The following is an 18,802-nucleotide window of genomic DNA, read 5'->3' as shown; positions in this document are numbered from 1 at the left end:
TACATGGTCCTACATTTGGATATCAAATTCGTATTCTACTCCCAACTAACTTTATTTGAGACCCATATTGCGATGGTCACTAAAAAATTGCTGTTTGTGGGGTATTTTGGGAAAGGGGGAAAGACCCCCAGAAAACTGGTCCCGAAAATGGGTATCAATTCTTATTCATACCCCCCAATACCTTTCCTTTAAGCCCCACATTATCATGGTTGGTAAATATGCCCGATTTAGTTGTGTTTTGGGGAGTGGGATGGTCCCCCAAATTCTAAGCCCTGAAAATATATCAGCAACGTGTTCTATTCTCATACATCCATATATCATTTACTTGAGCCCCATATTGCCATTGCCTTCAACATTGGATATCAAATTCGTTTTCTAATCTCATTTAAACACCTTATTGCAAAAGTCAGCAAATATATCCGGTTTAGGGTATTGGCCCTAAAAACTATGAATATTTTGTTCCACTCCTCCTAGTCCTATTTGAGGGTTGTTATGGTGGTGGGACGTCCGCCAGACAGTGGGCCCCTAATGTTGATATCAGATACGTGGTCTACTCCCACATGCCTTTAATTTGAGCCCCATATTTCCATAGTCGGCAAACATGACCGGCTTGGGGGGTGTTTTGGCGGATGGGCGGCCACTCAGTGAGTTGGCCTTGAAAAAATATATCGGATTCGTGTTCCACTTTAAAAACCCTCTTATTTGAGCCTCATATTGCAATAGTCAGAAAATACTTCCTATTTGGGTGGTATTGTGGGAGTGGGGTGGCCCCATGGACACTTTTCCCGAGTATTGATATTAAATTCGTGCTTTACTCCCAAAGACCTTTAATTTTAGCCTTTTGCTTTTTCCGGTGACCGATCTATAATAGGCATGTAGCATATGTTCTCTGGTGAGTAGAGTGCCATGCCTATTCACACCTGCATCTCGTGTAATCTTCTCCAGCAGGATATTAAAGAGATCATACGATAGGCTGTCTCCCTAACTAAAACTTCGTTTGGCATTGAACGGTTCGGAGAGTTTCTTTCCTGTTTTAACTGAGGATCGTGTATCAGCAAGCGTCATCCTGCAAAATCGTATCAGTTTTGCAGGAAGACACCAACTCAGACATGGCTTGAAATACCTTTGAATGTAGAGGGCTATCGAAGGCGGCTTTGTAGCCAACTTCTTGGGCCTTTTCAAGGATTTGGGATAGTGTAAACATGTGCTCTATGGTGGATTTACCAGGCCTAAAGCCATACTGATAGGACCCAATTATTTCGTTGACTATAGGTTTTAATCCTGGCGAGATCATCAGAAAAAAATTTTCAGCGGTGGTTTTCCCCTCCTAATGCTGGCAACATTTGTGAGGTACTATGCCATGTAAAACTTATTCTTCTTTAGTTGGCACATCTTGTCCCATTTATAGTGTACAGGACATAGTATGTTGAGGTTTCAAGCATTGGGTAAGAGTTCTTCTAACCAAATTGCGCAAATGAGCTGCTGCATACACCTTATCAGTGTGTCGCCCGTTGTCTTAAACAGTTAAGCCGGCAATCCATCGGCTCCTGCTTCCTTATTGTTTTTCAGACGGGTTACTTATACGTGAAACTCATTGAGACTAGGTCGTACACATTCTATATCAACGTCAGGGATTGGTTCTGCGGTATATTCATGACCACTATCATCGGATACCAGCAGAGTCGAATACCCCAAAAGCGGACCCCGCTAACCCCAGAACCAGCGAGCTGAATCTGGAAATAAACAGGGTAGACAATGAACATAAGCGGAATTTGTGGCTGGAACACTTGGAGCAATGTAACTTAGGCACCGGTGTACGCAAACTGTGGTCTACTCTCAAGTCACTCTCGAACGCCGGTAGACGGGATGACAGGACCTCAGTCACTTTTGGCGAAATAACCGTGACTGATCCGAAGAGAGGCGCCAGGTTGTTCAACCATCAATTTATTGTGCATCCCGAAAGAGACAGGGCAAGTCGGAGAGCCATTCGCCGTATTCGTGGTCTTCGAGCCGATGAACAGCCATCACAATTTACCGTGGGCAAAGTTACAAATGTCATCCGTGGCGGGAAATCATCTTAGGCGATGGGCCCCGAAGGAATCTCTACATTGATGTTAAAGAATCTGGATTCACCTGGAGTTGATTACTTTACTACTGTCCTCAACCTATCTTTGAACACTCTTATAGTTCCGATGTCTGGAAAATGGGCAGAGTGATCCCGCTACCGAAGCCTGGAAAAGACCCGAGTTTTGGGGAGTCGTACATACCAATCTCCCTTCTCTCACCAGTGGCAAAGACGATTAAGGCATTACCCTTTCCGAGCCTCTTTGGAGAATTTCCATTCGCCGAGCATCAACATGGATTTCGAAGACTGCACAGCACAACAACAGCTTTGCATGCCATCACCGCACACATTTGCAGTGGCTTCGAGCACCCCAGGCCATGTGATAGGACGGCCCTCGTGGCACTGGAACTATCGAAGGCATTTGAAACGGTCAGCCATGCCAAATTATTTGAGGTCATCGCCAACACGTCCCTCCATCCAGGCCTGAAACGCTGGGTCGCGAATTATCTGTGTGGTCGCCAGTCATTAGTGGAATTTAGGGATAAGAATTTGAATCACCGTAGAGACAGGGAGTTCCCCAAGGTGGTGCGATATCTCCGGCACTATTTAACCTCTACCTATCCTTTATTCCACCACCTCCAGACGGCATAGAGATCGTATCATATGCGGACGATTGTACGATCATGGCATCAGGCCCCCCAACCATTGATGACATATGCGATAGGTTGAACGTCTACCTCAACGAACTTGCCGTTAGAAATCTGAAGATATCCGCCACCAAATCTTCAGCCACATTGTTCACTACAAATACGCGTGAGATGAATACTGGACTGGATGTGATGGTCTATGGAGAAATCAATCCGACCATCAAGTGTCCCAAAATACTTGGCGTCACATTTGACAGCTCTTAAACATTCTACCCACATGCCACAGCAAACTGCGATAAAGTCAAAAGTAGAAACAAGGTCCTTAAGTTACTTGCTGACAGCACTTGGGGTGCAGACAAAGAAACCTTGTTGACCACGTACAAAGCAATTGGCCGGTCTGTGGTAAGTCATGCAGCGCAAGTGTGGTCTCGTCAACTTTGTGACAGGCAGTGGAATAATATTCAGATCTGTCAGAATGCCGTTCTCCGAACTGCGACGGGCTGTCTCCTCGGTTCTCATGTGGACCACCTCCATCAGGAGACAAAGATTCTACCAGATCGAAGACATAACTACATGCTGTCTAAGCAATACCTTTTGGGCTGTTATCGCAGAAACCATCCAAATCATCATCTTGTGGATAGATATCCACCGCCCAGAAGCCTTAAGGTAGATCTACATGATCTAGAGCATGAGGTTCAGCGATACAAGAGAGCACCTTTAGATCAAGCGGCAGATCAAGCTGGTCTAGACAACATTCATGCAGACACAGTAGCAGATGCGGTAAATGACTACCGGGTGAATGTAGTCCTTGGAGAACGAGCGCCTCCGATTGCACCTGAAGAAACCGACCTCCTCCGGCAAACCAGAGTGGTTCTGGCTCAATTACGTTCCGGCAGATGCAGCCGCCTCAACTCCTACAGAGCAAGGATTGATGCAGACGTGCAAGATGTATGTCCCGATTGTAACCCGCACGATACACGTCACCTGTTTAACTGTCCGGCCAGACCCACTCGACTCAGACCCAGATCCCTGTGGACGCACCCCATCTTAGTCGCAGAGTTCCTGGGTCTTGACACTCAACAGAATCAAGCAGACGAAAGATAGAACACAATAAACTGCTACAACAACAACAACAACAACCACCAGAGTGTGTTCTTTCCATATCCTTAACACACTATCTGTATCAGTTAGGTTAGGTTAGGTTAGGTTCTGTATCAGTTACCAGATTTCCTTCTTTGTCTCATGAGTGAATGGAATCCATTTTCTAGAAAAGAACTACAAGAAAAATCGCTATATTGATCTATTATTGAGGAATAATAGGGAAGTCGATATCGTATGTACAGAAAAGTCTACATTACATTATTGCATGTGTCCTGTCATTATCTTGAAGACGACAGGACACATGCAATAATGTAATGTAGACTTTTCTGTACATACGATATCGACTTCCCTATTATTCCTCAATAATATTGGGTTGCCCAAAAAGTAATTGCGGATTTTTCATATAGTCGGCGTTGACAAATTTTTTCACAGCTTGTGACTCTGTAATTGCATTCTTTCTTCTGTCAGTTATCAGCCGTTACTTTTAGCTTGCTTTAGAAAAAAAGTGTAAAAAAGTATATTCGATTAAAGTTCATTCTAAGTTTTATTAAAAATGCATTTGCTTTCTTTTAAAAAATCCGCAATTACTTTTTGGGCAACCCAACAGATCAATATGAGAAATTTTCTTGTTGTTCTTTTCAAGAAAATGGATTCAATGAAATGATTTTGAAGGCAAGGAGCAATAATTTATTCATCTTCTACATAAATCTCTTCTTAATGAAAAGGATGTCTCCTGCTAATTTCACAAAAGGCATAAGTGAGTCACAACCCTAATAATAAAGCAGCAAAATATACAAACTCACAAATCTGCTAAAAGGTTATTATCATTATTATTAGTAAGTACTTTAAGTCAAATTCTAGTTGCCTTTCAAATTAATCCTCTGCAGATGTTATTTCAAAGAATAAATGACCGACTAACTGGCCATTCCCTACGATTCGTTCGTTAGTTTTGCATTCACTGAGCCAGACAACAAGTTGTTATGCCATCGCATGAGTCCATACAAATTGACAAAAGTCTAGGGCAAAACAAATGACAGGGAAAAAATTTAGAGAGAAGAGAAAGACGAGGGCACACTCCCCCTGCAGCCATTATATAAAAGTTTAACATAGAGAAAGGTATCAAGTAACTGAGAATGGAAATTTATTTAGGTTAGTAATGTCATTTACCAACCAACCAACCAGCCAGGCAGCCAGACCATTTATTCAGCCCCTCAGCAAGACAGCCAAACAACGTTTCGTTGCTTCAAGCATATACTACTCATACCTTGGCATGTTTCATGTTTCTTTGAAGCCTACTATGGTGCTACCAAAAGTCTATAGTCCATTCATGCAGTAACTTATGTCTTTGCCGGCCGAAGCCACCTTTGGCTGCCTTCATTTTTGTCTTTGCCAGCAGACAACCAAGATCATCACCCTCCGGAATATGGAGCTGGAAGTGTAACTTCTAGAGGCAGATTTAAAGACCGATTCTCTTGCTGCCTCACTCATCATGGCGCACAGGCAACCATCAAAAGTAGTCTGCACTTTTTCCTCTCCTCCTCAGCCTAGTCATCATTTAAATAAGTCTTTTTGACTTCTTTGTCGTTCTTTACTTATATTTGTATTTTAACAAAGTATCATGTCTTTGCATAAGAGATTATGCTCAAGAAACGAGGCAAAATGAAATGTTCGAGGATGAGGAATAAAGCATAAAATATTATTAGTATTTATATACATATATACTTTATATTCTTCTTTTTTTAATTTTGAGGAAGGAATGTTGGTTGGAAAGAATCATAGCCTGTTAAATGTTACAACATGACAAGGGGGAGTTTTTTTTTTTTTAAATAAAACTTTAATATTTTTTAATATAACAAAGTCAAACAAATGAAAATAAGTTAAGATGGTGATACAATTTGTGCAGCATTGCTTCAAAAGTAAGGATTTAACACAAAAGCGAAGTAAAACCGGCCACATGATTTCTAGACTACAGAGAGTTTTGTAAGAGTCACTTAAATTGCTTTAATGGACGTAATTCGAGGGGTCGCTTTACACAACACCTATGGTTCACATGGTACCACTTGGCCCGGTAGAGAACAACATTAATATGCTCACACTCTATGGCACAGGGTATAACACGGTACAGCAAGGCAAACAAACGAACATGTTACTAATGATCTGCTGATATGCTCCTCAAATCTCAACTCAAAGATAAACAAGTAAAAAGGTGTAAAGTTCGGCCGGGCCGAACTTTGGATACCCACCACCTCGGGTGTATATGTAAACCACCTTTCACCTTATGTCCCACAGCAGTTATATCGAAATATGATCCGATTTGGACCAAACACTAATAACAAGTCATTATTCAATTGTGTATAACAAAATATTGGTCTTTTTAGTAGCTATATCTAAAAATGAAGAGATCTGAATCATATGCGACACGGATGTCGAAAAGCCTAACATAAGTCAAAATGCAAATTTTGCCCATGAACATTCCACTAAGGAACAGGGGCAAACTTCTCACATATCAATGAGTGCAATCCGATTAAGGTTTAAGCTCAATAATAAGGGTCCTCCTTTTTATAGCCGAGTCCGAACGGCGTACCGCAGTGCGACACCTGACCACCCGACAAAGGCCAGGCAGCCATTAAATCCCTGGAGAACGAATTTCTGAACACAAAAACCGCCCTAGACTGTCGCAGATCTCTCAGCGAGATGACTGAACAGTTCAAAATTCACCTGCTCTGCGTGCCGGGCCACAGAGATGCAAATTGCAAATTTTGCCCATGAACATTCCACTAAGCAACAGGGGCAAACTTCTCACATATCAATGAGTGCAATCCGATTCAAGTTTTAAGCTCAATGATAAGGGTCCTCCTTTTTATAGCCGAGTCCGAACGGCGTGCCGCAACTCTTTGGAAAGAAGTTTTACATGGTATAGTACCCCACAAACGTTGCCAGCATTAGGAGGGGAAAATCACCGCTGAAAAGATTTTCTGAGGATCTCGCCAGGATTTGAACCCTGGCTTTCAGCATCATAGGCGGACATGCTAACCTCTGCGCTACGGTGGCCTCTAAGTCAATATGTCAAATTTCAGTTAAATCGGATTATAAATGCGCCTTTTTTGGGGCCAAGGCTTTAAATTGAAATATCAGTCTATATGACAGCTATATGCAAATCTTGATCGATCTAGACCAAATTGCAGAAATATGTTTAGGGGTTTAACTTAACCATATGTCCCAAATTTCGGCAATATCGGACAATAAATGCGCCTTTTATGGCCCCAAAACCTAACCCCGAGGGTTCGGTCTATATGGCAGCTATATCCAAATCTGGACCGATCTAAACCAAATTGGAGAAGGACATCGAAGGGCCTAACACAATTCACTGTCGCAAATTTCGGCGACATCGGACAATAAATGCGCTTTTTATGGGCCCAAAACCTTAAACCGAGCGATCGGTCTATATGGCAGCTATATCCAAATCTGGACCGATCTGTGCCATAATGCAGAAATATGTCAAAGGACTTAACTTAACTCACTGTCTCAAATTTCAGCAAAATCGGATAACAAATGTGGCTTTTATGGGCCTAAGACCCTAAATCAGAGGATTGGTCTATATGGCAGCTATATGCAAATCTGGACCGATCTGTGCCACAATGCAGAAGAATGTCGAAGGGCCTAACACAACTCACTGTCCCAATATTCAGCAAAATTGGATAATAAATGTGGCTTTTATGGCCCTAAGACCCTAAATCAGAGGATCGGTTTATATGGCAGCTATATCCAAATCTGGACCGATCTAGGCCAAATTGACGAGGGATGTCGAAGGGCTACCACAACTCACTTTCCCAACTTCCAGCAAAATCGGATAATAAATGTGGCTTTTATGGGCCTAAGACCCTAAATCGAAGGATCGGTCTATATGGCAGCTATATCCAAATCTGAACCGATCTGAGCCAAATTGAAGAAGAATGTCGAAGGGCCTAACACAACTCACTGTCTCAAATTTCAGCAAAATCGGATAATAAGTGTGGCTTTTATGGGCCTAAGACCCTAAATCGGAGGATCGGTCTATATGGCAGCTTTACCCAAATCTGGACTGATCGGCGCCAAATTGACGAAGAATGTCGAAGGGCCTAACACAACTCACTGTCCCAACTTCCAGCAAAATCGGATAATAAATGTGGCTTTTACGGGCCTTAGACCCTAAATCGGAGGATCGGTCTGTATGACAGCTATATCCAAATCTGAACCGATCTAGGCCACATTGACGAAGAATGTCGAAGGGCCTAACACAACTCACTTTCCCAAATTTCCGCAAAATTTGATAATAAATGTGGCTTTTATGGGCCTAAGACCCTAAATCGCAGGATCGGCCTATATGGCAGCTATATCCAAATCTGGACCGATCTAGGCCAAAGTGACGAAGAATGTCGAAGGGTCTAACACAACTCACTGTCCCAAATTTCAGCAAAATCGGATGATAAATGTGGCTTTTATGGGCCTGAGACCCTAAATCGGCCGATCGGTCTACTATATGGGGTTATATCAAGATATAGTCCGATATAGCCCATCTTCGAATTTAACCTGCTTATGGACAAAAAAGAATCTATGCAAAATTTCAGCTCAATATCTCTATTTTTAAAGACTGTAGCGTGATTTCAACAGACAGACGGACAGACGGTTCAGTTGGTGGAATATAAACCAATAATGACAATATGGGACTCAAATGAAATTTATTTGACACCAGAGCACAAATCAGATATATGGGGATTCGCCTCACCTCCATAGGAATATAAGGCTCCAATCAAAGGCATTTGGGAGAAGAGAACCAATATAATATCCATATTGGCGGAAAATATCTGAAAGGCTGTACCAGCACCCCCAAACAGGACTTATTTCCTGAGGTGACCGCATAGGGCTCAGATAAACTAAGAGAGTGAAAGAGGGCGCAGCGGAGCGCGTCCTGTCCAGTTAGTAATTAATATTTGGCAACAGTTAAAAATCTTTTATGATTCACATAACCACAATCTAAGTGATTTGAATGAAGAAAGTGCAGACTCGCTTGACAAAAATTCAAAATTTATTTCTTTTTGATAAAACCCAATGAGACTTTGTGACTGCTTCGAGAGACTCATATACGGAAGCAACTGTGGTATCACAATGGACTTAAATTGTCCAAGTGAGTCTTTAAAGGACTGCCACTCTTACCTAACCTACATACTTTATAACATTTGAAATATGAGAGTATTATGTTCTCTCTCTCTCTTTCCAACAATTTTACCATATTGGAGAATTCCAGTGGCAAATTAAAAGCTTTTGCAACTAAAACATCATAAGATACTCCTTTGTACTTGATCATATCATATTTTGGCTGCCACAAAAATATTCCCGCATACGCAACTCCAACAACGACAATATTAATACCCAAAATACATAACACGAAAACTGGAATGTTTTTAAATATTAAATTTTATGCATTTCAGCTGTCCTCCTCCTGTGTTGTAGAGGTATGGCAAGTTATGCAAAATATTACAAAAAGTGAAAATGAAAAAAGCAACGCGACAAAAAACAGAAATTATCTGCACAAAGGAAGCAAAATTATGGCTCTTCAAGGAATACGGTATTCAAGGTAGTATTACAATTTGCATGGCGCAATCATAAACTAAACGAGTCGCGGTATGAAAAAAAAAAAAACAAAACAAAAACATGAGAAGATATTTATCACTGAGGGAATTTTAAGTTAATTAGAAATCACTCCATATGATGGAATTTATAGGCAAACAGGGAATTAAATTGTTTAGAATTTTATTTTGTTTAAAGCTTCTTAATATGAAAGTGTAATCCGCAGCAGACAATTCATATTAATTTTTAACTTACCAAAGGGATTTGTTGATTTTCGGCAGAATTCTGTTCAAGGACTTTGGGTTTCTATAAAAGAGAATAGAAGAAAAATTGTAATGTTGAATGCAAATGAGGACAACAAAGGGGATAACATTAAGGATTGACTGCTTTGCCCCCATTTGTGTAAATCGTATAAAACAAATTCATGATTTTTTGATTTAAAAACCAGCCAACCGTATGCATCTATCTATCTATATATATAAAAACGAATTTGTGTTTGTTTGTATGTTTGTTTGTTTGTGGGTTTGTACATTTGTTTGTTCCGTATGGACTCAAAAACGGCTAAACCGATTTCTTTGAAATTTTCACAGATTGTGTAGTTTGGTCTGAAAAGAAATATTGAAATGAAAGGTATTCAAAATTAGAGTACAAATTCCATATTAAAAATTGGGTCCAAGTAATTGGCGGGCCGCCCCGACTCCAAAAACCCTCCCAAAATAGGTTTATTGAACGATAATGACAAAATGGAAATCGAATGAAAGCTATTCGGGAGTAGATTACGAATATGGTCCGCAAGGAGCAATAGGCTTTATAAGTTTTTGATATCGCAAGGGGGGGGCGGACCCTCCCCCTTACCCCAAAGTACCACCCAAAACTAAAAGTGGACCTATTGGGACAATATGGGACTTAAATGAAAGGTATTCAAGAGTAGAGAACGATTTCCATATAAAAAAAGTGAGTCCAAGTAATTGGGGGGCCGCCCCAACCCCAAAACCCCTCAAATTGATTTATTGGACGATAATGACAATATGGGGCTCGAATGAAAGGTATTCGCGACTAGATTACGAATATGGTCAGGAAGGAGGTGTAGGCTATGTAATTTGTTGATGTTGGATTGGGGGCGGACCCTCCCCCGTTACCCCAAAAACGCCAACCAAAATCAAAAGTTGACCGATAGGGACAATATGGGTATCGAATGAAAGATATTGGAGAGTAGAAAACGAATGTGCTATAAAAACTTGGGTTCAAGTATCCAAGGGGTAGCCCAAGCCCGAAAACTGCTCCAAATAGACATATTGGACGTATATATCAATATAGGACTCATATGAAAGGTTTTCGGGAGTAGACTACGAATATTGATAGTCGCATAATTGATAGTCTCCTTATCCCCGATAAGCTCCCCAAATGGGAATACTACTCAATCATAGCTTGATGAAACTCAAATGATAGGCATTTGAGAGCAGATTACAAATATGGCATTAAAATTTGTGTCCAAGAACCTAGGAGGCTGTAAACCGCAATCATGACAATATGAGGTTAAATTAAAGGTTCAAGGTTGTGTACAGCGACTCTGATATCATTATTCTGCTCATATGTCTAGCGAACCACCTTACCCCAAAACAGTCGATCAATTATAATGACCGAACGGGACACTGTGTGATTTAATTAAATAATGTGGAGGCCGCCATAGCCCCGAAATTATAACATTCAGCGCGCAAGCAGGAGTTGCAAACATTAACGATAAGGTTGCAACCAGTTTTAGCTCACCGATAGACTAGACCAAACGACGTGTTGCTGGGCAACACTTTTTCGGCGAAATCGGACAATAAATACGCCGTTTATGGGCCCAAAACCTTAAATCCAGAGATTAATCTATATGGCAGCTATATTCAAATCTGGACCGATTTGGGCCAAATTGAAGAAGGACGTCGAAGAGTCTAACTAAACTCACTGTCGCAAATTTCTGCAAAATCGGACAATTAATGCGCCTTTTATGAACCCAAAACCGAGATACCGGTCTATATAGCAGCTTCCAAATCTGGACCGATCTGTGCGATAATGCAGAAGTATGTTAAGGGGCTTAACTTAACTCAATGTCCCAAATTTCGGCGACATCGGACAATAAATACGAATTTTTTGAGCCCAAAACCTTAAATCGGTATATATGGCAGCTATATCCAAATCTGAACCGATCAGGGCCAAATTGAAGAAAGATATCGAAGGGCCTAAGGGCCAACAATATCCCAACTTTCATCAAAATCGGATAATAAATGTGGCTTTAATTGGCCTAAGACCCTAAATCGGAGAATCGGTCTGTATGGCAGCTATAACCAAATCTGAACCGACCTAGGCCAAACTAACGAAGGAAGTCGAAGGGCCTAACACAACTCACTGTCCCAAATTTCATCTAAATCGGTAATTGTTTGTGTGTTCCTTATAGACTCAGAAACGACTGAACCGATTTTCTTGAAATTTTCACTGATGGTTCATAATGATCCGGTGGTGAAAATAGGGTACTACATGTTTTCATACCTGAAGGGGGAGCGGACCCTACCCCCTTACCCTAATTTTCAGAAACGCCAGATCTCGAAGATGGGTGGTGCGATTTAAGCGAAATTGTGTGTGCTCTCTTATGGTAACCTACAAACGAAAATTTGATATCAAAATTCCGGATGGGGTACCTAGGAGGGGGGGGTCACCCCACCCCAAAACCTACCAAATATTTGTATAGACTAATCACGACAATATGGCACTCAAATAAAAGGTATTTAAGATTATAAAACGTATCTGATATCCAATTGTCGGACCATGTGCTAGGGGGACCATCCCAACCCCCAAAACACCCCTAAATCGGACATATTTACCGACCATTGCAATATGGGACTCAAATGAAAGGTATTTGCTAGTAGATTAGGAATCTAATATCCAAATGTGGGACCACGTTTCTGGGGGTCCACCACTTCCCCAAAGCACCCCCCAAAACGGGACTTATTTACTGACCATGGCAATATGGGGCTTAAATAAAAGGTATTTGCGTGTAGAATACGAATCTGATATCCAGATGTGGGACCAACACTTTAAGGGGCCGCCCATCCCCGAAGTTATCCCCCACAGAAGACAAATTTACGACCATAGAAATATGGGGCTCAAATGAAAGGTCTTTGGAAGTAAAGCACGAATCTTATATCAGTGTTCGGGAAAAGTGTCTATGGGGCAACCCCACACCCATAACACCACCTAAATAGGCAGTATTTTCTCACGATTGCAATATGAGGCTCAAATAAGAGGTATTTTAGAGAAGAACACAAATCTGATATATATTTTCAAAGCCAAGTCACAAGTCGGTCATGTTTGCCGACTATGGAAAAATGGAGCTCAAATGAAAGGTATTTCGGAGTAGACCATGAATCTGACATCAACATTCGGGACCAACTGTCTAGGGGACGTCCCACCACCATAACAATCCCCAAGTAGGACGTATTTGCTCACCAAGACAAATTGGGTCTCCAAGACAGTGGAGACCTATATTCATAGTTTTTAGGGCCCATATCCCAAACCGGACATATTTAATGGCTTATTCAATAAGGGGTTTAAGTGAATGGTGTTTGAGATTAGAAAACAAATTTGATATCCAATTTTGAGGCGTATGGCAACACGTTGCTGATATATTTTCAGGTTTTAGTGATTGGGGGATCACCCACTCGCCCAAAACACCCCTAAATCGGGCATATTTACCGAACAAAGTTTTTGGGGGACACTTTTTCGGGACCAATTTTCTGGGGGTCTACCCCTTTCCCAAAATACCCCACAAACAGCAATTTTTTAATGACCATCGCAAAATGGGGTCAAATAAAGGAATTTGCGAGTAGAATACGAATTTGATATCCAAATGTAGGACCATGTATTTAAGGCATCACCCCTTCTCCAAAACACCCCCCAAAGGTTAATCATTTTTCAACCATGCCAATGCTTTGCAGTCAACAAGGAGATGGTAGGTGTTGATTTGGCCTTCTCGGGTCTTTTCCAGGATTTGGCGCATTGCGAATATCTGGTTCAGGGTGGATTTAGCAGGTCTAAAGCCGTATTGATGGGGCCCAATTATCTCATTGACTTTAGGTTTTAATCTTTCACACAGTACGCTCGAGAGTATCTTGTATGCGATGGGGAGGAGACTTATTCCTCTGTAGTTGGCACATTCCGTCTTGTCTCCTTTCTTGTGTACGGGACACAGCATGGTGAGGTTCCAATGATAGGGTATGCGTTCTTCTAGCCAGTTTGCGCAGATAAGCTGATGCATATGCCTTATCAGCGTGTCGCCTCCGGTTTTAAATAGTTCAGCGGGTAACCCGTCGGCTTCTGCTGCCTTGTTGTTCTTCAGTCGGGTCACTGCTACATGGACCTCATTCTGACTAGGAGGTAAACATTCTATACCATCATCATTGGTTAATTCTGCGGTATCCTCTTCGTCGACAACGTCGGACACTAGCAGTTGGGAAAAATGTTCTTTCCGTATCCTCTGCATGCTATGTGTATCAGTTACCAGATTTCCGTCTTTGTTTCTGCAGGAGGATGTGCTTGCACCAAAACCATCGGTTTAATGTTTAATTCTTTGGTAGAATTTCCTGACTTCATTCTGACTCCTGTACATCTCAATTCGCTCACAGTTACGTCTTTCCATGTCCTTTTTCTTTCTGCGGAATAGACGTTTCTCCTCTCTCCTTTTCTCCCGATGGCTCTCCTTCATCTGGCGCGTTGCTGTTGATTGCAGGGTTGCTCTATATGCCGCATTCTTGGCTTCAGTAGCATCTGGGCACTCTTGGTCTTACCATGGGATTCTAAGGGGAGTTTTTTGGTACCCCAGTTCGGATTTCGCGGCATTTTCCTTGGAGTGGGCAATGATTTGCCACTGCGCCATTATATCATCGAAACAAGGAGTGTTTTATTCAAGCAGTTGGGTCAGTCGAGTGGAGTCTGCCGTTGCCATCTGCTGTGTTTGTAGCTTTTCAATGTCCAGCTTCCGTGCAGTGTCAGATCGTACTTTCCTCGCCATGTTCAAACGGGTGCGAACCTTTGCTGCAACAAGGTAATGAGGTAATGAATGATTCTTCAACCTGCCGGCTAAGTCTTCAAGCTAATCCTTAGGGGGCAACGACTAACAGATGGTCACACAGTGGGGGTTGTCTTCAGCTATTCAGTAAATACTTGGCCGTAACGGTTAGAGCTGAGGTGTTATCGAGACCATGTGCAAATTTATCAACGCCATAGGTATTCTGGGAGCCTCTTGGCAAGGCCGTAAAGTTGGACACCTCGGCATTTCGAAATATTATTTGGGCTACCAAATCTTCATTTGTAGTCCTATCTTCAAAATTCTGTGTTTTTTGAAAAAATGTTCCTTGAAGACAAGATATGGCAACCTTCTAAAAGACCTTTTAGAAAGTTACCACTTTCTATTAAGCCTTGTTAGCTTCAAACCTTATTGGTCATATCAACTCCAGCGTTGCTAATTAGGGGCAAATCTTTCTATCTATTTGAGGTCAATTGTGATGCGAAATTCTCTGCATATCACCATGGCACTCCGAATGGATTGCAGCCACAATGGTCTAATGCTTTTTGGATACTAACAAATTTTGGTTGAGAGCAAAGCCATGACGTTGACTTCATTCATTACCCCCACTTTGTGTGTGCAATGACCAGAGGTTTTTTTTAACACAAACTATAGTCTTGCATTTTAATTAAAACTTTTGCCATGGCAATTCCTTTTGCATCCGAATTTAAAGACGGCTTTAGTTGCAAATTTTTTACACTCGAGCTAAATGCTACTAGAGTGGTGTGGAATGGAACATACCCCGCATTTGCTTAACAAACAATTCAATGGAAATTAGAATAGTGCACAAGGGTACTCAATTAGGATATTTAAAACTAAAAGTTGGCATTATTGGCATAATTGGATGCTGTAGCTTTAAGTGAGCTGAAGCTGAGAAAGGTAAAGTTAAATAGTACCGAAGGGAATGACGAAGGCAGAACAACATAAAAAACCAGTAGGGAAGGGCAAAAGGAGGGCGGTGCCCACTGTATAATACCCTACACCTACCTTATAAGTACTATATGGGAGCTATATCCAATTCTGAACCAATTTTGATGGACCTCGATGGATGTTTTCAGATGGGTCATTAAACAACCCATATCAAATTTAGAGCAAATAAATACGGTGGACAAAGGACAGATATTGTGGTAGTCGTTGAGGAAAGCGTTGTGCAAAATTTTGGCAAGATTGGTCAATAAATGCGCTTGCCGTGGCTTTTGAAGTGAAAATCGGGCGATATACATATATGGCAGCTATATCTAAATCTGAACCGATTTTAATGAAATTCACCAGTAATATCGAGAGTCAAGAGAAAATCCTTCCTTCCAAATAACAAGAAAATCGGTTAACAAATGACCACTTTCTTGCATTTTTACCACAAATCGTTCGAACATATATATGGGAGCTACATCTAAATCTGATCCGACTTCAAGCAACTTTCTCAGATATAGTGGTAGTAGCCGGGGAAAACGATGTACAAAATTTTGGAAGATTGGTTAATAAATGCAACCGCTGTGGCTCTAGAAGCGAAAATCGGGCGATATATATATATGGCAGCTATATCTAAATTTGAACAGATTTATATGAAAATCACTAGCAATGTTGAGAGTCATAACAAAATTCTTCTTGCCAAATTTCAAGAGAATCGGTAAACAAATGACAATTTTATTGCATTATTACTACAAATCGGACGAACATATATATGGGAGCTATATCCAAATCTGAAGCGATTTTTTCCAATTTCAATAGGCTTCGTCTCTAGGCCGAAAACCACGACCGTACCAAATTTGAAGACGATCGGATGAAATTTGCGACCTGTAGTTTGTCCACAAATTAACATGGCCAGACGGACGGACAGACAGACGGACATAGCTAAATCGAATCAGAAAGTAATTTTGAGTAAATCGGTATACTTATCGGTGGGTCTAAATTTTTTCCTTCTGGGTGTTACAAATAAATGCACTAAGTTATAATACCCTGTACCACAGTTGTGGTGTAGGGTATAAAAAGTTCGGCCGGGAAGAATCTTGTGTACCCACCATGATTAGGTAAATTAAGGTCAAGTTAGGTAAGGTTTAAGTGGCAGTCTGCCATCAGAATCACTTAGACGTTTTGGTCCATTGCGATACCACAGGATCAGAAGACGGAAGATGTCTTTTCGTACCTAACGTTGAACCATTCAGATCGCTTTAGAAAGCCCAACAACTTGCGAATGTTCACATCCGCCAAATCAGACAGGTTCTCAAAAAAATGAGATCCTAAAGAGGAACTCCTTCTGACTGCCAGTGCGGGACACACATTCAGAAGCTGTTCTATAGTCTCTTCTTCTTCGATGTCCTCACAGCTTCTGCAAAAGTCGTTGCTAGCAACCTTCAATCTCTCAGCATGTTTTCCGATTGAGTGAGACGTCTGTTCTAGCCAGTGCCAGCAAAGCGGTAGACCTTTTCAAGTTTGATTAGGCCACATAGTTGTGGAATGCTCACAGTCCCCTCTTTGTGGCCATCTATCATTCGTTGTCCTTCGAGCCTGGTCGTGAAAATTTAGCTTACATTTCGCTAGACAGGGAACTGTCATGGCGGACACAATGACTGAGACGTCTGTTTTAGCCAGTGACAGCAAAGCGGTAGACCTCTTCAAGTCTAGATTAGGCCACATAGTTTTGTAATGCTCACATCCCCCTCTTTGTGACCATCTATCATGCGCTGTCCTTCGGGACTTGTCATGAAAACTTAGCTTCAGATTCCAGTTTCCCTGGAATGTAGGGTAGTTCCTCGCCTCGCAAGCTCCTCCGTTTAACAATTCCCTGGGATATGTCTGTGGCCCGGCACCCAGAACGAGTGAATTTTAAACTTTTCAGCCATCTCGTTGAGAGATCTGCGACAGTCGATGTTAGTTTTTGTGTTCAAAAATACTTTCTCCAGGGATTTAATGGCTGCCTAGCTGTCTGAGAAGATATTTATGCCAATCGTCGTAATGACATTATATCTTAGCCATTCCACCACTTCCTTAATTGCAAGGATCTCCGTTTGATACACACTGCAGTGGTCGGGAAACCTTTTCGATATGACCAGTTCTAAATCTTTAGTGTACACCCCAAAGCCCAACTGATCGTCCATTTTGGAACCATTCGCATAGAAGTCTATGTACCTTCTATTACCAGGGATGTCATAGGTCCAATTGGTTCTATTAGCAATAGTAGTTCAGTAATTGTTATCAAAAAGCGGCTCAGGTAGGGTGTAATCCACACTGCCTGGAATATCGGATTTTGTATCAAGGATAATACAATGTCCGTAGCTGTCACATGACCAATGAGAAAGCTCCCATAACCTCACGGCAGTGGTCGCTGCAAATTGTCTAGCCACAATGTCCAGAGGCATAAGATGTACCATGGGTCCTTTTGAAAGCAGATGAGACCGTGCTTGGAGTATTTGAGAGAATGATTCTTCGTAAAATATATGGACCAGTTTGCGTTAATGGAGAATATATGCGACGCATGAACCACGAGCTGTATGAACTGGTGTCATTCGTTTCGGTTACGGCGGTGCCGAGGAAGATAAAGTTACTGACTATCTCAAAGTTGTGGTTCCCAACTTTCTCCATTTTCTTTATCTGCTCGGTTGTGCAAGGCTTTTTGGGAGTTAAAACCATCCATTTCGTCTTATCTCCATTTACTGCCAGACCCATTTTCACAGACTCTCCTTCGATTCTTTCAAAGGCTGCAGTTACTACTTTCGGTGACCGACCTATGATATCGATGTTTGTCGGCATAGGCGAGTAGCATGTGTTCTCTTGTGATTAGTGTGCCATATCTATCTGCATCTCGTATAATCTTCTCCAGCAGGATATTAAAGAGATCACACGATAGGCTGTCTTCTTGTCTAATACCTCGTTTGGTGTTTAAATGGTTCGGAGAGATTCTTTCCTATTCTTACTGAGGAACGAGTATCAGCAAGTGTCATCCTGCAGAGTCTTATTAATTTTGCAGGGATACCCAAACTCAGACATGGCTTGAAATACCTTTGAATGTAAAGGAGTAACGAAGGCGGCTTTGTAGTCAACAAAGAGATGGTAGGTGTTAATTTGTCCTTCTCGGGTCTTTCCCAGGATTTGGCGCAGTGTAAATATCTGGTCTATGGTGGATTTACCTGGTCTAAAGCCGTATTGATAGGGCCCAATTATCTCATTGACTTTAGTTTTTAATCGTTCACACAGTACGCTCGAGAGTATCTTGTTTGCGATGGGGAGGAGACTTATTCCTCTGTAGTTGGCACATTCCGTCTTGTCTCCTTTCTTGTGTAC

General features: G+C 41.6%; 1 protein-coding gene and 1 long non-coding RNA gene across 3 annotated transcripts in view; one reads left to right on the top strand and one right to left on the bottom strand.

Moving 5' to 3' along the window:
- Positions 1-18,802, bottom strand: part of LOC106083964 (uncharacterized) — a 285,492-nt gene that overhangs the window by 111,617 nt on the left and 155,073 nt on the right. For both annotated transcript variants that reach the window (XM_013247302.2, XM_059364245.1), the window contains exon 4: positions 9,676-9,726. The gene's annotated coding sequence lies outside the window, so the exon portion shown is untranslated. The remainder of the gene's footprint in view (positions 1-9,675; positions 9,727-18,802) is intronic.
- LOC131995534 (uncharacterized) overlaps positions 1-18,802 on the top strand; it is a 154,539-nt gene that overhangs the window by 81,030 nt on the left and 54,707 nt on the right. The window lies entirely within an intron of this gene.

Source organism: Stomoxys calcitrans, chromosome 3 (assembly GCF_963082655.1).
Source record: "Stomoxys calcitrans chromosome 3, idStoCalc2.1, whole genome shotgun sequence".
Taxonomy (NCBI): domain Eukaryota; kingdom Metazoa; phylum Arthropoda; class Insecta; order Diptera; family Muscidae; genus Stomoxys; species Stomoxys calcitrans.
The sequence above is the reverse complement of the archived record's forward strand: the minus strand, read 5'-3'. Positions and strand labels throughout refer to the sequence as shown.